Here is a 5521-nt window from a genome sequence, read left to right as displayed (position 1 = left end):
TATATATATATATATATACTTTACACAGAATGTGAAGCACAAGTTTGTGCAGCACATCTTCAGTCCAAACAAAACAAAAAGGATCTCATTGTGAGGCCAGAGGAGTCATCAAAGGGAACCACGGCGTCAATAAAGTGGTGTTTTAATATAAACTCTCATTGTTTTTCATCCGTCACACGTGGAAACATTCCCAAGATCATGAGTTTAAACAAAGACAAAAAGGTGTATTTATTAATAACTCCCAGACCATAACCTGTCAATATACAGAAGAAAAGCCGTCTGCCTTCTTGTGCAATTTCATGAACAGTGTCGGAGCTCACACCATTTATTTATTCATGTAAATCCTATTTTAAATGGCTGACTTCAAAGCTTCTTGTTTACCGTAGCTAAATGAAGAGCTGCGCCTCTCTTTCCAAGGCAGCCAGTGTTTTTACCCCCCCCTCTGAAGAATTTAATCTCTATGAGAATACCGGCGCTGCAAAAGCCCCACAGTCCAATGAACACGAGGAGGTTTAGGAGGTTTTATCATTCAACCTTCAGCATTTAAAGGGAAAAAGCTCCGGATTGTAGTTGTTGATGGTTCTGCTTCTTGAACAAACATTTTACTTTTCCTCATTGATAACTCATTTAAGTGCATCATTATGACAAAATACATGAAAATGCCTTTTGCACGCCGGTGCCCAGTTACATTAAACATCTTTTAAAGATCCATATTCTGAGAAAAAGAGTGAAGGAAATATTCTTAAATGCATTTCAAGACTGTTCTGGTTCTGTCTTTTGGCCATCGTTCATATCTAACAACACAAACTGCTGAGATCTGCGAATGAAGCGACGTCGCTAAAAACAAGTGCAAAGAGAAGCAACATTTCTGAGTAATGTGTTTTTTAGCTCCACATTTCTGAATGGAGGTAAAAATTGGTTATCCTTTGATCGCTAACAGCAAAATGTTTAATGAACTGAAGCTGGTATAAAAGACAACTTTGATTTATGAAATATGAGGAGGCTTCACACGTTACCTTTAAACTAAGTCGATCTTCTCATCTTAACGTCATTGAAAGCGAATAAGCGTTTAACAAAACAACTGTACTTCTGTCTTCAGGACTTAAACTTGATGTAACTGGGCGCTGGCTCCAGCCAAACATGCAGTTCTGTGTCCACTCAGGAAAAACAAACGCAGTGCTGCTTCTTCACCTGTAGCACAGATGGACTCGGTGGATCTCATGTTACCCCCCCCATCCTCTAGTCATAACCACAGTGACGCCACATCACCTCATTCCCTTGTTGCAGTGAGATTTGACCGAATGAAGGTCGGATCCTGAGAGAGTCTCAAACAAACAAACAAAAAACAAACCTGGGATTTAAATTCAGGCCAGACGATTCATGTGTTTTTTTAACAAATATCCTCAAAATGTAAAGTGCTTGTTTCTGCGACTGTGAGTCATGTTTGTCCGCTCTTATTATATTGTGCGTCTCTTTTTTATAATCTAAGGATTTATCCCAGCAGCCTTTGGGGGAAAGAAAAAAAAAGCATTCATGAAATAAAAAAGTAAAATAAAATGCTGCCGCTCAATGAGCTAAACCCCCCAAACATCTTGAGATGATTTGCACATCTGCAGTGTCTGAGATGAAGGAAGCCGCTGCAGGCGTTTCCTACCAGATGATTGGAAGCGATGTCAAAGCCGTTCAGCGGCGCAGTGAGCGGAGACGAGCTAATAATATCCAAGTCGAGTCGTTTCCCGTCGGCGGCTCCTCGTGTGTTCGGCAGCAGTGGTTCCAGTACGTGTGACTGGACGCATGCTGGGAAACTTGTGGGAAATTCTGATCTTTGACCTCGTTATACAAAAATAACAAAGCCAACCCGCTTCATTAGCTCCAACGTGCCCTGCGTGGCATTTGAATGTCATATAATAAGTGGATTATTGGTGTTTGAAAGTCAGAGGCCTCGTGTATAAACTGTTTATGGATTTACAGCAAAAAATATATGAATAAGATGGTTAAAATTCATCGTTGGTTCATGTTAAAGAGCAACACGGACAAAATACACAAAGACTACAAGTGCTGGGATGCAACTAAAGTACTGTACTTAAGTAGAAATTCAAGGTACTTGTTCTTTAAGTATTTTTATTGTACTTTTTACTCCACTACATTTCTCTGACAGCTTTAGTTTTCCTCCCCTTCCTGTCCAGTGAAAACCACATATCTCCAGATGTGTTGATGTTGAATGTTTGAGATAAACTGAAGGTTGAATGTGAAGAAATCCTTCTTCATAAACTGAAACTCTTTAAAAAGCCTCTTGGATCAGCTGGAAAACACATCGTCACAAAGCTGAGATACGTGGTTCTCGCAGGACAGAGATGATGTTCTACAATATGATGCATTGATGAAGATTAAACTAGTTTAAAACATGCAACATGCACATTAATTAATCCAGGAACATCAGATATAATAGTAAAACACTGACTGGGAACATTTTAATACCTTAACTCTTCATACTTTAGGTATATTTAGCTGTTAATAGTAGAATATCTGGATGTCAAGGAACAGGAAATGCTCCTTCTTCTTGCTGTGTACAGTTGGTATTTTTACACCAAACCGAAGGACGGCTGTGATCTTGAATACACTCACTCGAGACTAGAATCATAAAACCTCTGGAGACGCCGTTATTACTGAATAAGACTCGACCACAAAGAGCTGTGACGGATACTTTCTGGAGCCAAAATAATTTCTGCTGAACGATCGTAAGACTTTCATGTTTTCCAGCCGGATTTAAACCAAAAAAAGGCCCCAATAAAAGCTTTGGAGTCGCATCGTTAACGATGGAAATGTTTCAGTCCGCTGATATAGTGAAGCCTGTCGGCTGCAACATCCAAACGTAACGCCGAATAAAACGATTTGATGTAGGTTAAGAACTGCAAGTTAATATTTCTGTGTTTTAGCTCCGTTCTCACTGTGAGTCAGAAGAAGCTTCACAATAAGTTAAGTAGGTTACAAATACACAGGAGAAGTCAGATATACCTCAGAGCTGAGCAGAGGAACCGGCAGCAGCATCAAAAAGATGAATAAAATAAATAAGTAACTGCAAAGTGGTTTAGAAGTGGTTCCCAACGTGTGGGTCGGGTCTCCACAAAGAGGCCACAGGATAGATTTGAGAGCTCCAGAGATAATTAACGCAACGTTTCGTCTTACAACATTTCGTATGATATCATTGTTTCCTTTTTTGTTGTTGAAAAAAGCTAAAGATTTTAGACGTAGTGGGCAGAAACAGGCCTCCAAACAAATGCAGATGTTTTCTCCACATCTGCTGAATTAGTAAATAAGCAACTGTCCTCTAACATCTTTACAAGTAGATAATATGTTCGTGCTGTGGTCACAGCTTGTGGCTGCTGCCCCCAAGTGGCCAAAAAGAGGGTTTTACTTCACTACACTAAGAAAGAAACTCGTAAAAAAGACTCATAACTAACAGAGAAGAAGAAATCAAATTAAACCAATAATTCCTTTTAAGCTATAGAGACTCCATATCGCATTAGTTCAGATTCAAAGAGGCAATAAATGTTTGATAGGGTGAATAATAAATGCACTTATCTTAATGGCAGCAGGTGTGTGAATGGAAGGTCACTGGTTTCACTGGTCCAGCTGGGAGGAAAAAAAATCATCTGTCCTCAAATGTGGGCAGAACAAAATACCTGAAAATGCTTCATACAGATTCATTTTGAACTGATTTGGGTTCAATAAGTCATGTAATTTTGGGACAAAGTTATGATTGATTAGTGATTTAAGAATATATTTTATTAAGTTAACTACATACCGCTCTGGTTTATTCCTACGGGACATTGTGACACCGGTCTTTGTGATGCAGCTGAGTCCCAATCATGCTAAAATATTTATATCGAGTACATTAGTCGAGCTTCTCTCTCCGTATGGATGAGGAGCCACTAAACCGTAAACGTGATGAATATTTTCGCTGGCAGCGGACCCGCTGGTCGACCGTCTGAACATCTGATTTACTGAAACACAACAAATGTGTGTTTGTGTCGAATCTGTTCAGTGGAAACATTATTTCTGGAACAATAGTTTGAAAAGATTGTGCAACGTTTCCTTCACTCACAGCCACCGAAGCAGAAACGGCTGCTTCACTCACTTCAGTCCATGCGGAAGAATAACAAATACTCTATTACAAGTCAAACAATCCTGCATTCAAAATGTAATTTAAGTCAAAATATGTAAGCATTACCAACAAAATGTAGTATCAAAAGTACTCATAATGCAGAGTGGCTGCTGTCATTACTATTATTTCATTGGATCATCATTGATGTATTAATATAAAAGCGGCACTTTAATGTTGCTGTTGCTCAAAGTGGAGCTAACTGGCAGCTATTTGCAAACACGTTAGCCGTAACATTAAAGGGCGCCAATATGTCAGTACTGTGTGTCTTTTAGCTTGTTTTGGGGGGTTTCTGCCCTTAATCAGCCAACAAAATGTCTCCACATTACTAAAATGAAATGAGAAGATAAAAGCTGCTTTGAACAGACGCCCTTCAGTCTTATTGGGAAATGGAGGAGGTGTGAGTGTTGGGAAAATTAAAGCCCAGCGGTAATTACACACCAGAAATAGGTCCTAAATGAAACGTAGCTCCATTAGCTCCACTGATTAATTAATTAATCATTTAAGAGTTAATTAAAAGGCAGCAGAGTTGCTCAGTGGTTGGCACTGTTACCTCCCAGCAGGTCCTATAATAGTCCTTTCTGAGTGGAAGTTACTACGGTTCGTCCCTCCGTCCAAAGCTTACCGGGGATTTGGAGATTTTAAATTGCCTGCAGCTTTGTGTGCATTCTTTCATCTTGTAATACAGTAAGTCAGAGGATGTGATTTCATGCTCATTTTTTTTTTATAACACATCTGCATTTGTTTGTCACCATGACGTGCTTTTAAATTAATTTTAAATGAACAATAGGGAAGTAACAGTCATTGTTTGGACTTCACATGAATCCACAGATGAAATGATAGAAATTAAAACTAGGGCTGCAACTCACGCTTATTTTCTGATGTTCTTGATCTTTAAAATGCCGGAAAATTGAAAATAATTGCCCATCGCAGTTGCTTAGTGCTGCAGCTGACGTCTTCAAGTTGCTTCAGTTTAAAAAAAACAAACTAATATGTTAAATTTACTGAGATAAAACAAATAAAATCAGCAAATATGAGAAGCTGGAGCCAGACTTTTGCAATGCAGTCTTGCATTTTTACTCGATTTATGACTGAGATGATGAATCAGATATTGAAACGTTGACGTTTTGTTTCAGCATTTAAAAGAACAATCTTTTACAACTAGAAAAGAAGTCTTTAATGGTCCTTTAATGGTGTCTATCATCGATTGGCTGTGAGTCATCTCTAAAGTGGGATATCAATACTTCAGGACATTAACACTTTTTGTCCACGAGGCCTCTGATGTGTGAAACATTATTGATCTGGAGGATGTGATCCTAAACGCTATAATGTAAAGAAAAAAATACTCTGACCTTAATG

Source organism: Anarrhichthys ocellatus, unplaced genomic scaffold (assembly GCF_004355925.1).
Source record: "Anarrhichthys ocellatus isolate YVR2014 unplaced genomic scaffold, GSC_Weel_1.0 scaffold78, whole genome shotgun sequence".
Taxonomy (NCBI): domain Eukaryota; kingdom Metazoa; phylum Chordata; class Actinopteri; order Perciformes; family Anarhichadidae; genus Anarrhichthys; species Anarrhichthys ocellatus.
The sequence above is the reverse complement of the archived record's forward strand: the minus strand, read 5'-3'. Positions refer to the sequence as shown.